We start from the raw sequence: 19,584 nt of genomic DNA, 5'->3' as shown, positions 1-19,584 counted from the left end.
TTTTTCATAAACATCAACCTATATTTTAAAATAGAATATTGCCTTTTAGTGGAAATTTGTAGTATTGTTTTTGTTTTTCTTGTTTAACTAATACTGAAAATGTTTTTTCAATACTGGAATTTTTCTCCATGTTTCATATTTATTTTCCGTTGTTTGTATGAATGTATTCTGTTTAATTTTGGGTTACATGTTTCAAACTCCATCAATTTGTACCATATGTAATGGTGCAAGTGAGTGCTTCTACACCTCTGAACAAATTTCTTAAATGTGTACCATATTAGAAATGTCAGTTTTTTTCTACTGCATATCTTTACTACGTATGTATCACTTACAATTTTGCAAGTGTTGTTAAAGTTTAATTGAGATGACTACAACTACAATGATGCCTTATTTTTTGTTTGTTCAAATAATATTGAAATGTTACTTTGGTCAATCTCTCTTATCTTACATATTAACACATAGGTATAAGTGTAATGTATTTATCAGTCTCCATGTTAAGCTATGTTGGGAAATGTGATGTTCTTTAATTTTTTATATTTTCATTTATATGATACTTATTTGATTTGATGGTTTCTGTCTCACTTATCAAAGTTTGTTATCTTTAAATTTATGTTATTTTGTAAGCTGAATATAAGTTTTAGAAAAAAATTAATGTACTTTGCAATGATCATATGATGACTAATGCTATTTCTCTACAAAGTTGTTTAACTCTCCGCTCATTACCTTGTTAGGCCTTTGAATGTTTTTTCTTAGATTTCTCTACTCTATTGTGTTGTGCTGAAATTTGGTATATTTCATGTGCAATTCATATTTTTTTTTTACATTTCATAATGTAATTTTACATTATTTTCTGAAGATGCTGTGTGTGTAATTTAAACTGTCATGTAACATATCAACAAACAACTGAAAGCTATAATAAATATATTAATTGTCTTTTATCTTTTAGGTCATAAAAGACAAAAAGGACTATAGAGAGGCTTGTCTCACAGTACTTTAGGATGAAAGAACTTATGAAGTCCTCGGACATGATTTTATTTTTAAGTGTGTGTTTATTTATGTTTGCGATCTGTATGTGGTGCAATTCACATTGATTGCTATTTGCATATAGACGACACAGTATTTGACTACAGGACAAACCTCCTCCTGCTTCCCATTGTGGCCTGACAGTTTGCACTTTTTGGTAAGGCACATTTATAATGGTTACTTTAAGTTCTGTTTCACTTTTCATTTATCTATTATCTTTTATTTAGCATGCCATCCTATCTGAATTGCTAATAGTGTTTTTACGGCTCACCAATCACAACAGGGTATACAGTGTGGGGTTGTTGGTAGCTTTCACAGGCACGATGATTATAGAGAGCATGTATCTTTTTGGTGGTCACACCTATTTTCCCTGATCGTGGTGATGAGGTGCACAGGCTCATAAGAGTATCACAGGTCTGGCGTCCAGACCGAGGAGAATATTCCAGCTCTGGTAAAGCGTAATTGAGGAACACAAAGGTGGTGGTTTTCTGCAGGATCACTAGTTTGGTTGGTCTTAACCAATGCACTCTGATCATTAGTGACTTGTTAGTTTTCCTCCTTAGGTACTACTAGTCAGTTATTTGAGTATTACACTGTGATCAGGTGATATAGTACTCACCTTGCATGCTCAAGGAACAGCATACAGCTGCGAAGAGCTGGTCACTGTTTGTCACAGGGGTGAGACTTTTTTTAACTCGTTTGGACAAATGCCCAACCTGTTATTAGACCATGGTGTACAGCAGAAACATGTTGTTGTTGTTAGGATCATAGGACCAATAGCATCCTTCATTGCCCCTTGTTAATGATTTTAATCTGTGCCCATCCACCCTGTTAATAAAGGGATACCTGGGTGTGGATGAGACATTTTTATTTCACTTCGGTTCCCAGGTCAACATAATATTTAAAAGGCTCCCTGGAACACGGTTGAGCCTACCCTGGCTTTTAGGGGCCGAGGTGAACCTGATGATAAAGCATGCCACTTCTAGAGTGGGTGAGAGTTATATATAAAACAAAACAATCTTTTCTGAGTGGCAACCACTAACCAGGTGTAGTATACCCGTGATTGTTGTTTTGTATACTTTCTAAAGTTTCCTTTCTAATAAGTTACCTTAAATATGATCTCAGCTATGAGTCAAGTTTAGTGTAACTAATAATTTAATACCTTGGAGTAATATCTTTTGTGGTCTTAAATGGAAATGAGTAGTTTTGGTGGTGGCTACTGAAACTCCATGTTAGCCAATGTGACCACCAGCTTTGCTACTGTGAAAACAGCAATTTCATGTTTTCATTGTCAGGGCATGTTAAACATAAAAGTAACTTATCCCTCTTTATAATATTAAATACCTGACCTGGCAAAGGGGTTAATATATATGTATATATATATATATATATATATATATATATACATATATATATATATATATATATATATATATGCTAGAATGCACACCAATCTTAACATAAACGTTCAAAGGCAAATGTTTAACATTTAATCAAACACTCAAAGGCCAATACTTCTGATGTGCAACCCTGGATCGTGTTCCGCCCAAACAGGCATATCTTGTGCAAAAGCTGGTGCCGAAATGGTGCATCAGGCCCAGAATGCACAGCCATAACTATGTTGCTCCATCATTTTCACCTTTCTTTAAACATTTTTTAACATCTCAACCAGTTATATTAAAGTCTTTATTATTCGAACTATGCGAGATGAGGATTTTCAGATGTTCCATGTTTTATTCATGAATGGCGGTATACACAGAACCTGCACAGAGCCGCTTCATGCTTAGTTCTACAACATATGCTGATGTAAATGCCATCCATTTTGACATGTACCCAATGCATTTCAGGAGAATTTCCTTCACCAGGGTTGACTGCAATGAACAAGCATTTGCAATGCAGTAGATCTCGCTTATTTCGAACAAGTTAATTGTCAACTTTTGACAATAGTGCCCACGAGCAAAAACGAAAAAAAACATGAGTGGAAACTGAGAAACGATGACTCAACAAAATAAAATAAAGTTAGCTTTAAAAAATAAAACTTTGCAGTTTTGTTTGTCCGGCTGGGCACGTTTTTACCTGTCACAAGCCTTATGTTTGTGAGGCACTGGAAGTTAGAACAAAATAGTACCTCAATCACGTCGGCAGCAGGTGACGGGCACTCATTAAGTTGAAATCAATTAGTGCATGATCCCTGCTCCACACAGAGGAACGGAAATGATGCCAGACATGCCTTGACGAATTACAAGGCTGAAAAGAAGAGTGCCACGCAAACCACCAAATGGTGAGTGACAGGCGGGATCCAAGCCCTTTACTGAACACAACAACGTCTCGCATACGAGACGCATCTGCAGTGCATGCACTGGCAGGCTCCACCCTCAAAATGTTGAAAGATTCCTATGAGCACACAAAGGTGGCGATGTTTATGCGGCCAAAAATTATAAAAACAATTGCATCAAATCATATACGCATGACGAAAATTTAAGAACAGCTGTTAAATAACCCACCCAAAAATCCCTGCTCACAATCACCTCAAATAATAAACAATGCATCAACCCAAATCAAACCTAACACGTCATAATGAACGCTGAACGCCCTCAAAAACAAAGTTGAATTGGCGAGTTTAAAACCGTTAAACCAGCGCTAACATCGACAGAAATGAATGGAAACCACAATGAAAGTGAAAAGTTAAAGGGAATGGGATGAAGAAAAGATAATGAAAGGTTAAAGGGACATAACATAATGTGTTTGCAATATATTACTTTTGCAATAGTCTAACTTAATGACATATATATTTCCAGCCGATAAAAAGTATACCGAGCCAACTGCTGGAACCAAATGTATTTAAACACATCTTATTGGAATAAACAAAGATTCCATGAATTGGTCGCTGGCGCGTGGACCTCCAACGACTGCTCCATGAGGAAACCAGGTGAAACGAACCTGATTAGCCCCAGACCGGACCTGTGCTTGTAAAGAAAACAAACAAAACACTAAGCCCACAGTGAACGCCGTGAATTAAGTTAGTGCTTAACTGCAAACATACACTTTGCAAACAATATTAAAACATGAGTTACCATATGTATTATAATGTGCTACATATAAAAGTTCACATAAATGAAATAAAATAAGGCTTGAAAAATGAAATGAAATATGAATGCAATGCTGGCTGCTTGTGTGCTGTGTGACCTCACTATCAATTAATGATCACAAAAGGTTATGATTACAATGATGATGGCAAATCCTCAATATGTTAAGGTACATATGGTTTGTTTAAACAGTCATAGGGTGCAAACTGCTGGTGACAGAGGTGAAAATACTTATTTATATATATGTGACAGAATGCACACCAATCTTAACGTAAACGCTCAAAGGGGAAAGTTTAACATTTAGTCAAACGCTCTGACGTGCAAGGTTTGATCGTGTTCCGTCCAAACACACATATCTTTTTTTTTAAACTGGAGATCTAAATGGTGCATCAGGCCAGCACACACAGCCACAACTACGCCGCTCCATCATTTTCATGTATCTGTAAACATTTTTGAACATCCTAAATAGTTTTATCAAAGTCTTTATCATTATTACATATGAGATTAATATTTCCAGATCTTCCGTGTTTTATTCACGAATAAAGGCATACACAGAAACTGTACAGAGTTGCTTCAGGCTAATTTCTACAACATATGCCGAAGTAAATGCCATCCACTGTCACATGTACCCAAAGCATTTAAGGAGAATTCCCTTCGTCAGGGGTGACTGCAATGAAAAATGTTGGAAGATTCCTATCAGCACACAAAGTGTTGGCCACATAAACATCGCCCACTGTGTGTGCTGATTGGAATCTTTCAACATTTTCCCGAATTGGAATCAACCTCTCTTTCCTCAGGCCACATCCTGGATTACTCATTTTAGTTCCACTTATAAGGGCCTATATGCGGGCTACATATGTGAGATTAAAGGTGTGTGCAGCCTGGTAACTGTGCACAAGTAGTCTGGCACAGAAGGGACTCTGCAAGGATAGATGTTGACCTGAGGTAAGCCTTATAATATTGGTGGGCACACATACACATGTTCATGTGTTCACATGTAACCAGTCTGGTGTCCCCTACCCTAGCTTATCCCAAAAGGTGGACCCCGGCGGTACACATGTTTAGTCCAGCTACCATGTGATTACGTCGGTGAGACTTTAAGAGTGAGGCTCACCCAGAGTAAAGGTCCAAAAATGGATGATCAAAAAGTGAAATATCTGGGTAGACTAAATGGGACTAAATTTCATTACATGGACGTATCTGAAAAATAGAAGTGCAATTACTTGAAGATAATGCTATACACATGGTAGAACTTTATAGTGAAGAAACATTTGTAAATTACAAATTTAAGACGCCATTGACCCGTGACCTGTGCACAGTCTGATTTCTGGTTGTGATGGAACTAACACATGCATATGTTTAATTGATTATTGCCAACAATTAGTTTTGGGTTTAGGCCAAGGCTCACTCGAGTAACGAATATTGTATACAAAGAAGCATTTTATTTACAATCGTCTAAAAAATATGGATTTTTGTAAAATATTTCATTATACAAAAGAAGAGCGATCTGATTTATGTATAAGATAACTAATTAGCTTGTTACCTAGGGGCTTATTTAGAGTTTAGTGAATGGGATAGTAGTGGACAGCATGTCCACTGTCTCACAAGGACAGTCGGTTCTAATATACTTGTAATATGATAGACAGGATGTCTGCCACATTTGTGAGGGAGCAGCCCATCTGGAAGACTCTAAGGCCCCATGTGCCACAACAAATGTTTCAGTGCAATCCTTGAAAAGAAATTTGAATCATCAGCCAATTGTTTAGTTCACTTTTGTTTTCATTATTGTATGTTTAAATTTGTGATGTTTCCCATTACTTATTAACTGGATTTCTTTTTTTGTTCTTGTTTCCCTCTGTATAGGTCAGCCCACATTAAAAAAAAAGAAAATCTGATAGGCCATTGCCTGGAGTGTGCTCTGCAGGGAAGGGGTCTATAATTGCTGTGGTATACACTGCCTCAAACTCTGGGAGGACAATCGATGGTGGATCCACCTCATTGCATTAAAGCAACTGGGAAGGTCTTCTGAGCAGAAAAAGGAGGTGTGGCGGATGCTGAACCCCATGATGCACCGCATTCTTCATGCACTTACCCCGACTTGGTTGGGGAGCTGAAGGCCACGGGAATGTGTTGGATCCACTTTATAACAATTGATGTTTGGTGTGAGTTGGGACAAACGTTTCCGTGTCACGATTAACAATGCTTAACTTATTATCTGCATGCAACTTTGCATGCTAACATGTTCCTATTTTAATAAATGTACTAATACATTATGCACAGGTATCTGCCAAAACAATAACTTTCTTATAGTTTGTTGGGTTACATTGAGTAACTGTAACTGTAACTGTAATTGTAATAGGCTTATGTACCTTCTTTAGAGATTGGCAGACAGGAAACACTATCAAAACGTGGCAGATACTCAGTCCACATTATTATAAGTGCATTGGATGCTTTGCAGTTGAAATATGGAGGACTGGCTATCCACTATGCTTTGACTGAATCTCCTATCCACCAAAGTGTAAAGATCGCCCTTAATTGCTAAGGGGGAGTCTGTCTTCTTTTTCCCTCACTCAGTTTACAAGTTTCCTCCCTCTAGCTTCATGATTGTTAGCAATACATTTCCCTGTGTCTGTAAGCAACTTCTACTTCAACTTGTGCATAGGGGCAGGCCTTGGTATCCAAAATCAAAACCACTGGCAAATTACACTCTTGATTCACTTATATCAACATACATTGTGTGATTCCCTCATCAAACACTGCACACCGACATGTGTACTCTTGCTTTGCACTAGGATTGCAAGTTCATCAATATCAGCACAAATGTAATTTGGTGGGCCAATAGGCTGGCAGTTATGTGGTGCTGGCGAAAAGTCTTGCCCCCGCTCAGATCTCTGAAAAACACGATGTGCTACCACCATTGTGTAATACAAGAACAATATTCTATAGCCAGTACTTGAGGGCACGCTTATAGTGGACATCCAGGTCCTGGGTAGGTGCATGTCTACACTCTTTTCCCAAAACAGACCTAAGCCTCCACACACACATGGGTTTGTTGTGAGGCTAGGTTAAAAAAATGACATAAACAGTGTTTGTATACACCTTGCATTTGTAGGTGCTGGACATGTGGTGGCCATGTACATTATGCAGGGGACACACTGCTGTCAAACAAAATGTAAGTTTATTCAAACATTATGTAGTATGTTTTTCACCCTTGTGATTCATTTCATTCAGTATAGGTGCATTAATTCATCTGTCATGTCGACTGCATGTTGCATACGTAATGCCAGTTTGGCATGCTTACAGACACCGCTTTGCCCACTGTGTGTATATGCATGTTTTCTAAATATTGCCGACATATCAAAAAGATATCCTAAGTACAAAGTCTAATCTTTCACGTCTGATATGTCCCAAATTCATCAGATTATATGCACGGCCACTGGAATTATGCTAACCTGATGCTGTGGTACTTTCCAAATAATTATGGATTTGCAACATTTGCGAAATCTCCTGTTTAATCAGCAGAGTTTACCGACAAAAATGTTGTTTCTAGCTCAATTGGAACATGAGTTACTAAAATATGGCAATATTTGTCCACACAGAGGAGAAAGGCCCTTAACGAAGATTGACTTCTTATCTTTCAGTTTCTTATTGCAGTACTTGGTTTTTAAGTAGTACTGAGGCAAAGTATTTGACGTTGCAATGTTACCATGCGTAAAAATGACGAAATAATGAAGTAACAGCATCACAATATATTCTGCATTACACTACATAATTTGCCTTTTTGGTGCCTAATTTTGTCATTTAATCAAATCCTTTTGCATAATTTGGTCCTCCACAACAGCATAATTCCAGTGCCTCTGATTCTAACACTGAGGGCCTTCTGTTGAGTTTGGTGGATTGTTATGGTGATAACCTCACCCTGATACTCCCTTCATTCTCCCAAATTGGAGTTTTCAAATGTTCCCCAAAGCCCACTTGTTAGTCACTGCCCGGCTTGTCAATGCCTATCACAGATATGGAGAATAGGCGAGCGGCAGGAATAATTCTTGAAGGGAGAAAAACAATACAAGAACCAGTGGTGTAACAAAGACCACCCACAGCCCCTGCAGCGTGGGGGCCTGAGCTCCAGGGGGCCCCCTCAACAGAGTACACTGTGCAAGGGCGGCAGGCTTCTGACTTAGTCCAGGTAGGAGGGTACTTTGCAGACGGGCCCCCTTAAGTTTCATTATGCCACTGACAAGACCAGTGAAACTGAGAGAGCTGCAATGGTGGCAGTTGCAGCACTTTCTCCCTTGTCCCCACTGCAACACCTTGTGATGGTTTAATAGCAGACCTTTGGACCTGTGGTACTACTGTGGCATTTAGTTGCATACTGTTAGAAATGGGGTCTTTGGTTGGCAGTCAGGTTACCCCCTGTCCAAGCAAGGATCCTCACTCTAGTCAGGGTAAGTCACACACAATCCAAATTATCCTGTGCCCAACCCCTGGTAGCTTGGCACTGAGCAGTCAGGCTAAAACTTAGAAGGCAATGTGTAAAGTATTTGTGCAATAAATCATACATTAACACAATATAGCACCACAAAAATACACCACACAGTGTTAATAAAAATATATATTATTTATCTGATAAGATGCATGTCAAAACGATTAAAATGCAATAAGTACATGTTGAAATACCACTGAAAAGTGATTTAAAGTGTCTTAAGTCTTTTAAAAGCAAAACAAAGACTCTTTCAACCACACAGTACCTGGTTAGCGGGAAAAATCTATGCAAAGAACCGCAGAGGAGGAGATGCGTGGAAACAAAGGGGTGTGCGTCGATTTCTCGGGCCGCACACGGCAGTGCATCATTTAGTTTTCACGGCAGGGATGATTGTGCGTCGATTTCTGGCACTCGGTCGTGGATCCTCTTCAGGTTGCGGGGTTTTCAGACGCCCTGGGGAAGATGCATGGATTTAAGGCGCTGGCAGGATGAAGTCACAGGAGCTGCGTCGGACCGGTAGGCGTTGTGTCTAATTTTCTACCGTATGGCAAGTGCTGCATCGATTCCTCACTGGAAGTCGGGCTGCATCGTTTCGGCTCGGCTGTGCGTCGATCTGGTGAGGCCGTGCGTCGAATTTCAAGTCGCTTCACTGGTGCTGCAGCGATCTTCTCATTGCGAAGTCGGGCTGTGTCGTTCCGGTTCGGCGTGTGGTGAAAGTTTCACTGCAGTGCAGGTTGTGCATCGAATTTCACCGTACAAGGAGTCCTTCTTGTAGAGATTAAGGGCCTCATTCTGACCCTGGCGGTCCTAAACCGCCAGGGCCGCGGGCAACGGAAGCACCGCCAACAGGCTGGCGGTGCTTCAGTGCCCATTCTGACCGCGGCGGTAAAGCCGCGGTCAGAAAAGGGGATCCGGCGGTTTCCCGCCGGAATACCCCTGGCAGGGCTGAACCTCCATGGCGGCGCTGCAAGCAGCGCCGCCATGGGGATTCCAACCCCCTTCCCGCCACCCTGTTTCTGGCGGTTTTTACCGCCAGGAACAGGATGACGGGAACGGGTGTCGTGGGGCCCCTGGGGGCCCCTGCACTGCCCATGCCACTGGCATGGGCAGTGCAGGGGCCCCCTAACAGGGCCCCAGCATGATTTTCACTGTCTGCTTAGCAGACAGTGAAAATCGCGACGGGTGCAACTGCACCCGTCGCACCCCTGCAACACCGCCGGCTCCATTCGGAGCCGGCTTCTATGTTGCAGGGGCTTTCCCGCTGGGCCGGCGGGCGCTCCTTTGGCGGGCGCCCGCCAGCCCAGCAGGAAAGCCAGAATGGCCGCCGCGGTCTTTTGACCACGGAGCGGCCATATGACGGTGACCGCCGCGGTCAGAATGACCGCCTAAGTCTTTTTGGTCCTGAGACTTCAGGGAACAGGAGGCAAGCTCTATCCAAGCCCTTGGAGAACACTTCTTCACCACAGCCAGAAAGCAGCAAGGCAGCAGGGCAACAGCTAGGCAGTAGTCCTCCACAGAAAGCAGACCGGTGAGTCATTTGAGCAGCCAGGCAGGTCTTCTTGGCAGCATGCAGGTTCTGGTTCAGGTTCTCTTCTCCAGGAAGTGTCTGAGTTGGCAGGGGCAGAGGCCCTGTTTAAATACCCAAATGTGCCTTTGAAGTGGGGAGACTTCAAAGAGTGGCTTAGAAGTGCACAAGGTCCCCTTTCAGTTCAATCCTGTCTGCCAGGGTCCCAGTAGGTGGTGTGGCAGTCCTTTGTGTGAGAGCAGGCTACTGTCCTTTGACATGCAAGTGTCAGGCCCACCACCCTCCCATCCCTGGAAGACCCATTCAAAATGCAGATGTATGCAAGTGAGGCTGAGTACCCTGTGTTTGGGGTGTGTCTGAGTGAATGCACAAGGGAGCTGTCACTGAACCTAGCCAGACATGGATTGTAAGGCACAGAAGGATTTAAGTGCAGAGAAATGCCCACTTTCTTAAAGTGGCATTTCAAAAATAGTAATATTAAATCCTACTTCACAAGTCAGCAGGATTTTGTATTACCATTCTGACCATACTAAATATGACCTTTCTGCTACATTTAGATCAGAAGTTACCACTCAAACAATATATGAGGGTAGCCCTAATGTTAGCCTAGGAAAGGAGCAGGCCTCACAGTAGTGCAAAAACGAATTTAGGAGTTTTACACTACCAGGATATGTAAACTACACAGGTACATGTCCTGCCTTTTGTCTATACAGCACCCTGCCCTATGGGTTATTTAGGACATACCTTAGGGGTGTCTTATATGTAGAAAAAGGGGAGTTTAAGGCTTGGCATGTACTTTTAAATGCCAAGTCGAAGTGTCAGTGTAACTGCACTCACAGGCCTTGCAATTGCAGGCCTGAGGCATGGTTAAGGGACTACGTAAATGGGTGGCACAATCAGTGCTGCAGGCCCACTAGTAGCATTTAATCTACAGGCCCTGGGCACATGTAGTGCACTGTACTAGGGACTTAAAAGTACATTAAATAAGCCAGTTGGGTGTGAACCAATGTTACCATGTTTGAAGGGAGAGAGCATATGCACTTCAGCACTGGGTAGCAGTGGTAAAGTGCATAGAGTCCTAAAACCAGCAAAAACAGTGTCCCAAAAGAGGAGGGAGGCAGGCACAAAGTTAGGGCTGACCACCCTAAGGCTGACAGGTCTAACCTATACTTTCTACTGCTTGTTTCTCAACATGCTCTGGCTTCATGAATGTGGGTGCCATTTTCTGCTCTGCTGACGCTACACTGACAGTGACTGGAACAATCAGTGAAAAATCAGAACAATCCTCTGAAGAGCAAATTGCATCATGTTTTAGAACTTCCACCAGGCCAGTATTTTACCAGTAAGGCTGGTATTTTGTTGTGCAGGCTGGAACAATTATTTTATATCAGCAAAACCCTGTATTTCCACCACTTGAAACATACAGTTAAAACAACAAATATAGTAAGAGATCACTGAAGAAAATGTTTTAGAGCTGTCTACACTAGTCCTACAGTATTTAAGTAGCCGGGAGAGGTTGTTTCAATGTTTAAAAATAATGCAGAGGGTTTTACCGTAATGTACTAACACATACAAACACAACAAAAGGCTTGTACATAGGATGTTAGCATACATTACCATACTAAATCCATACCAAATGGCTTTGTCACCTGAACCTAGAGGGGAGCAAGCCAACAGGCAGAGAGAGCTGAGCCAGAATGGAGCCAATGGATTGGCTTGGCATTAGCAGCCCATGCATGAACCGAGACATGACATATTTGGCATGTTAATCATGGAACAAACATCATGTAAAAATATGATAAAGTATCTTAAAAATCAAAAAATGCATATGTGTTTAGCAGGAGGAAGCGTTTTACCTTAGTGCATCAGATTAAATTGCTTCATTGAGATAGTTTTTAAATATGAATTTAGAAACAATCAAGGTCACCCACACTCCACGAGGACAGTAACCGTAGTGAACTAAGGGGCAAGTCATTCATCATGTGCACCCTATATATGGCCTATTTTGTAAATGTATTTGTATAGCACTTAGTATTGATGATGCGGCATCAAAGCGTTTTTCAGCAGGTAGAACTCTGCTCGGAACCCAAAAGGATTTGTGATGGATTAATACAGGTGTAGGAAGTTGGCTCTGTATGCACTATTTCAAAGTAAGGAATAGTATGCACAGAGTCCAAGGGTTCCCCTTAGAGGTAAGATAGTGGCAAAAAGAGATAATACTAATGCTATTTTTTGTGGTAGTGTGGTCGAGCAGTAGGCTTATCAAAGGAGCAGTGTTAAGCATTTGTTGTACACACACAGGCAATAAATGAGGAACACACACTCAAAGACAATTCCAAGCCAATAGGTTTTTGTATAGAAAAATATATTTTCTTAGTTTATTTTAAGAACCACGGGATCAAATTTTACATGTAATACTTTAAATGAAAGGTATTGCAGGTAGGTACTTTAGGAACTTTGAATAATCAAAATAGCATACACAGTTTTCAGATAAATCACATATAGCTATTTTAAAACTAGACAGTGCAATTTTCAACAGTTCCTGGGGGGAGTAAGAGTTAGTTAGTTTTTGCAGGTAAGTAGACCACCTATGGGGTTCAAGTTTGGGTCCAAAGTAGCCCACCATTGGGGGTTCAGAGCAACCCCAAAGTTACCACACCAGCAGCTCAGGGCCGGTCAGGTGCAGAGTTCAAAGTGGTGCCCAAAACGCATAGGCTTCAATAGAGAAGGGGGTGCCCCAGTTCCAGTCTGCCAGCAGGTAAGTACCTGCGTCTTCGGAGGGCAGACCAGGGGGGTTTTGTAGGGCACCAGGGGGGACACAAGTTAGCACAGACAGAACACCCTCAGCAGCACGGGGGCGGCCGGGTGCAGTGTGCAACACATGTCAGGTTTCCAATGGAAATCAATGGGAGACCAAGGGGTCTCTTCAGCGATGCAGGCAGGCAAGGGGGGGGGCTCCTCAGGGTAGCCACCACCCGGGCAAGGGAGTGGGCCTCCTGGGGGTCACTCCTGCACTGGAGTTCGGATCCTTCAGGTCCTGGGGGCTGTGGGTGCAGAGTCTTTTCCAGGCGTCGAGATCTGAGGAACAGGCAGTCGCGGTCAGGGGGAGCCTCGGGATTCCCTCTGCAGGCGTCGCTGTGGGGGCTCAGGGGGAGCAACTCTGGCTACTCACGGTCTCGTAGTCACCGGGGAGTCCTCCCTGAAGTGTTGTTTCTCCACAAGTCGAGCCGGGGCGTCGGGTGCAGAGTAGCAAGTCTCACGCTTCCGGCGGGAAACACAGTTGTTTTAAAGTTGCTCCTTTGGAAACAAAGTTGCAGTCTTGGGTGAACAGAGCCGCTGTCCTCTGGAGTTCTTGGTCCTTTTAGAGCAGGGCAGTCCTCTGAGAATTCAGAGGTCGCTGGTCCCTGGGGAAAGCGTCGCTGGAGCAGTGTCTTTAGAAGTGGGGGGACAGGCCGGTAGAGCTGGGGCCAAAGCAGTTGGTGTCTCCGTCTTCTCTGCAGGGTTTTTCAGCTTAGCAGTCCTCTTCTTCTTAGGTTGCAGGAATCTCAGTTCCCAGGTTCTGAGGAGCCCTTAAATACTAAATTTAAGGGTGTGTTTAGGTCTGGGGGGTTAGTAGCCAATGGCTACTAGCCCTGAGGGTGGGTACACCCTCTTTGTGCCTCCTCCCAAGGGGAGGAGGTCACATTCCTATCCCTATTGGGGGAATCCTCCATCTGCAAGATGGAGGATTTCTAAAAGTCAGAGTCACCTCAGCTCAGGACACCTTAGGGGCTGTCCTGACTGGCCAGTGACTCCTCCTTGTTATTCTCATTATCTCCTCCGGCCTTGCTGCCAAAAGTGGGGCCGTGGCTGGAGGGGGCGGGCAACTCCACTAGCTGGAGTGCCCTGTGGTGCTGTAACAAAGGGGGTGAACCTTTGAGGCTCACCGCCAGGTGTTACATTTCCTGCAGGGGGAGGTGTGAAGCACCTCCACCCAGTACAGGCTTTGTTACTAGCCACAGAGTGACAAAGGCACTCTCCCCATGTGGCCAGCAACATGTCTCGAGTGTGTCAGGCTGCTAAAACCAGTCAGCCTACACGGGTAGTTGGTTAAGGTTTCAGGGGGCACCTCTAAGGTGCCCTCTGGGGTGTATGTTACAATAAAATGCACACTGGCATCAGTGTGCTTTTATTGTGCTGAGAAGTTTGATACCAAACTTCCCAGTTTTCAGTGTAGCCATTATGGTGCTGTTGAGTTCGTGTTTGACAGACTCCCAGACCATATACTCTTATGGCTACCCTGCACTTACAATGTCAAAGGTTTGACTTAGACACTGTAGGGGCACAGTGCTCATGCACTTGTGCCCTCACCTATGGTATAGTGCACCCTTCCTTAGGGCTGTAAGGCCTGCTAGAGGGGTGACTTATCTATACTGCATAGGTAGTGTGAGGTTGGCATGGCACCCTGAGGGGAGTGCCATGTCGACTTACTCGTTTTGTCCTCACCAGCACACACAAGCTGGCAAGCAGTGTGTCTGTGCTGAGTGATGGGTCCCCAGGGTGGCATAAGACATGCTGCAGCCCTTAGAGACCTTCCCTGGCATCAGGGCCCTTGGTACCAGGGGTACCAGTTACAAGGGACTTACCTGGATGCCAGGGTGTGCCAATTGTGAAAACAAAAGTACAGGTTAGGGAAAGAACACTGGTGCTGGGGCCTGGTTAGCAGGCTTCAGCACACTTTCAAATCAAAACTTAGCATCAGCAAAGGCAAAAAGTCAGGGGGTAACCATGCCAAGGAGGCATTTCCTTACAATAGGGAAATATGATTTAATTTGAGCAGGGGACATGTGAGTCTGTTAATTGGATTGAATAGAATAATGGAGAGAAAGTAGAGGAAAGAATCTAGAAAGTTTTAATTGGGAGAGGTTTGGGATGAGTTAAAGGAGATATAGAGGAGGGAAGAGTCTGTAGAAAAGGGTTAGGGAGAGCATAGTAATAAAATGAGGTTTGGGATGAGTCAAAGGAGAGAGACACGAGGGAAGAATTTGGTAGAGTTATTTTGCAGATCATAGTAGTAAACTGAGGTTTAGGTGAGCCAGGAGGGATAGAAAGGGGAAGAGTCTAGAGAGGATTATTTTGGAGATAGTAGTAGTAGAATTAGGTGTGGGATGAGTCAGAGGATAGATTTAGATAGGTATGGGGTGAGAAAGTATAGCATTGGGGAGAATTTTGTTTTCCTCTTGTACAGTATGTGGTCCATATTGCTATTATGCATGGAGCTTAATCAAACACAAGAGGTGTTTGTACATCGTACGTCCTGAAAGTCACATATTTGGAAATTATGTCATAATGAAGAAAAAGGAGGCTCATAATTGCCTAGCATCACACAGATTGATCAACAAGGGAGCTCAAGATTAATCCCAGGTTTACTGGTTTGACATTTTGCACTAGGTGGGCATCTCTCTCTCTCTATTGATATAGAAGTGTAATGCTTGCTCTAGCTTTAAATCTTTGTGCGTGGGGTAAGAGTGGGGGCGGCAGGCAGAAGCCACATGAAAGCTTGTCTCGTTTTGGGCTAGAGGCTTCAAAAGGCCTTCGCGCTGAGCCAGATCGATGCGCCTGGCTCGAGCTTTCAGTGGATCAGCCAGCTCCACCTGAATCGAATACAAGCCACAGAGCAGAGTCCCGGTGACACAGCTGACAGCCTTCTGATGACCTCACTAGGGGCCAGATGTAGGTAGGTAAAATTGTGCGAATCAGAAATAGCGACTCCATGCGAATCGCTATTTCCGACTCGCAAAACCAAATGCAAGAAAGATTCGCGATACCAGATTGCGAGTCGCAGAGGTGTCGCACCGCATTTTACGACTCCCGTTTTTAGCAAGGTCGCAATTTGCGACCTCGCTAAAAGCGAGCTCGCAATTTGCACGAAGGGTGAGGTCCGATTTTTCACAAATTGTGACTGCATCGCAAATTGCCTGCAGGTGCAACATAACAGTTGGGAAACCCACTTCCTGGCTCTTGGTGATGACATCAGAACCAGGAAGTCACCAAATAGAACTGGGAGGAGGGAGGACCACACCCATCCCAAACTGCTGAGCCACACCCAGGGGAGAGGAGCTGCAGCAACCATGGAGGAGACAGGCAGTGCTGGCAGAAGGAGAAAAATGAAATTCTCAGACAAGGAGTTGGAGGTCTCTACAGAAGAGTGCTGCCTGCACCATAACAAACTCTTCGGAAAGGCAGCAATGAGTGTCCCTGACACTCAGAAGAAAAGAATATGGCAACAAATACAAGAAAAAATCAATGCCATTGGGGTACACCACCGCACCCTAGAGGAAATCCGCAAAAGGTGGAATGACCAGCGCTCCAGGACCAAGGAGAGGGTTGCGGAGCGCATGAGGGAGATGAGGGGCACAGGTGGAGGCCCATCCACTGTACCACCACCCACAGCCTTGGAAAGCATGGAGGAGCAGATACTGGAGCCAGAGGCTGTAGTGGGCATGGGTGAATTGGACAGTTCAGCGCCTGGGACATCAAAAAGTGAGTACCATGAGATATGCTTTGACACCCACAAATGCAGTATACGCACTATCCCAGTACACAGCAGCAGGCACCACCAGACTAGCTCCATTACAGTCTAGCAACCTCTAGAATAGTGCATTATGGGCAATGTAGTACAGTGGTTCAAATATAGGCAAATGTTTATTATGAGGCATAAAACAGATGTGCAAGACTGACAGTGTATCTTCTATGTCCCACAGGTCTCCCACAAGGCACCCCCAGCAGCGAACACACACAGGGAGAGGTACCTGGGCCAGACCCACAGCAGGAGCCTGCCAGTGACACAGCAGAACACCACCAGAGTCCATGGAAGATCCAACGCGGGACATGGAGGCAGCAGGGATAGCACCAGGGCCCAGCCCTACAGAGAGACGCACAGAGCCAGCAGCTGGAGCAGTGCGCAGACGCCGGCGGCAGAGTGCAGTCTGTGCCCCGGGATGATGTTGCAGACATAGAGTTTGCGGGACTCGAGGCATCACTGGTTCAGGGTCAGCGCCTGCAAAACAGACAATTGCGGTCAATAAATAGGAATCTTAATAGACTGCAGACCACCTTGACCCATGGGATGGCAAATGTGGACAGCCAGTTCCAACACATGAACCAACATCTGGGGAACTTGGCACAGGCCATTGAACATTTGGTCACTGAACTTGTGGCAGACAGGGCACAGACAAGGCGCAACACTGCCGCCCGCTTTGACAGACTGGCAGCATCCATTGGGCGCCTTGCTACTAAACCACATGCCTGCCAAGGCGTACTGTCAGCCTGCAGGTTGAACTAGGTCATTTCGCAGGGGATGTGGCACGGGGACTTGGCCGCATCAGCCATGCGGTAGACCTAATGGAGACCAGGCAGGCTGCAAGGGGCACAGGGGATACCGCGCAGGACCGCGAGGAGGGGTCGACCATAAGCAGTATATCTGCCAGCGATTCCCGTGTGCTGCGGAGTAGCAGTGCACAGCAGGGGTCAGGGGACCCACCAGGAATGAGCCATGGTGGCCATGGAAGGAGGAGGGTGTGAGCCACCAAACTGTACTCTGAATAAGGCACGTACAATTAATGTGTCTTAAATGACAATGGACAATTCAAGACTGTGGCATACAGCACAATTCTATATTTTTCATAGTTTTGAAATAAAAAGGTTTTGTTTGTGTGACTACACAACTGGGCTATGTGTGTCTGACAGTAGTAAGTGTGGTCACAGTTGCCACGTACCTGCCAAAGTATTGGGTTGCAATGTGGTTCCGTCTCTGTCTGCCCTCATTTGCGATGCTTCTATCCCCAGGCTGTCGGTGCGGTAGCTCTTGCTCCTCTTCCTCCATGTCTGTGTCTTCAGGGGTGAGATGTAGCCCACGTCTGGTGGCAATGTTGTGTAGGATGGCACAGGCGGCAACTATCTTGCATGCTGTTTCTGGGGCATACTGGAGTGCACCTCAACTTTTGTGGAGGCATCTGAATCTTGCCTTTAACAAGCCAAAGGTCCTCTCCACTAACGTTCTGGTCCGCCGATGTGCAATGTTGTATCGCCTCTTGTTCTGATTGCCAGGTGTTAGGTACGGGGTGAGTATCCATGGTTTCAGGGCATATGCACTGTCACCTGTTTGACAAAAAAGGCAAATTTAGCAGGGCATCACAGGGTTACACAGTGACCTGTATGTATGGCTTCAGGGTGTAGTCAGCAATACCTAATAGATATCCGTCTCCAAACTCCCCACGCTCTAGGCGTTGGTGCATCCCACTGTGTCTGAATATGTATGAGTCATGTGTACTCCCTGGATATTTAGCTACAATGTCAGTAATGACATTATGTGGGTCACATACCACCTGGACGTTTAGTGAGTGGGTACATTTCCTATTGCGGAACACATATTCCAGATTTGCAGGAGGGCAAATTTGTATATGTGTCCCGTCCACACACCCTATTACATGGGGGAAGTTGGCAATTCTGTAGACGTCCAACTTGGTGCTGTTAATTTCTGCCTCATTCTTGGGTAGGTATATATATTTGGACATGTGTGTGACTATGGCATCTAGGAAACATCTGAAGAATCGTGAGAGTGCACTTTGAGATACCCCACCTGCCACAGCAATCACCCCCTGATAGCTACCCGAGGCCAAGAGGCGCAGTGAGCATAGCGCTTGCACATGTGTAGGGATGGCGCTGCTGCACATTGTCTGTCATTCAAGCTGAGGATTCAGTAGTTCAATTAATTCTAAGATTACAGCACTGCTCAGTCTATATTTGTCATATATCTCCTCCTCAGTTTGTTGTAATAGTGTCTGCCTGGTTCGGTATATCCTCTCCTGTCTCTGCCTCCTCCTCCTCCTGCTCCTCTGCGGGGCGGCCTAGACTCTCCTCTTCCATGTTATCACGTACAGTTCAGCCATTTTGAGTCACCCAGATGTCTTCTGGGTCTCTTTTTATACTTTGGTTCTGGCTACCACCTGCTCTGAATCAGTGGTAATCTTGATGTGCAAAATGGGCTTTTTGCGACTAGTCGCAATTTGCGACTGGCTTTTGCATATGGTTTGCGACTCGCAATTTGTGACTTCCTATTTTCGGGTTATAAAATCAGGTCACAATTTTTGCGAGTCGCTGTTGTGTCGCATCGCTATTTGCATTTCGGAAATGGGATTTTTGCATCCCATTTCGGATTTTGCGAGGTTGCAAATTGCGATTCAGGCCATTTGCGACTCACAGAACTTTGCTACATCTGGCCCTAGGTGCTCAATACTGCTTCAAGAGAGTGCACTGCGCCGAGCGTGCACTTTAAATGAATGTGAACAAAATGACACCTGTTCACTAATTGGCTTAAACGGTAAAGGCACATAAATCGTTTTAATTTTATACGTAAAAGTTAAGCTCAGAAAAAAATCATATACTTTTCCTGACTAGTTTTTCTCCGTTCAGCAATCCCGATATGT

Source organism: Pleurodeles waltl, chromosome 10 (genome assembly GCF_031143425.1).
Source record: "Pleurodeles waltl isolate 20211129_DDA chromosome 10, aPleWal1.hap1.20221129, whole genome shotgun sequence".
NCBI classification, from domain to species: domain Eukaryota; kingdom Metazoa; phylum Chordata; class Amphibia; order Caudata; family Salamandridae; genus Pleurodeles; species Pleurodeles waltl.
The sequence above is the reverse complement of the archived record's forward strand: the minus strand, read 5'-3'. Positions refer to the sequence as shown.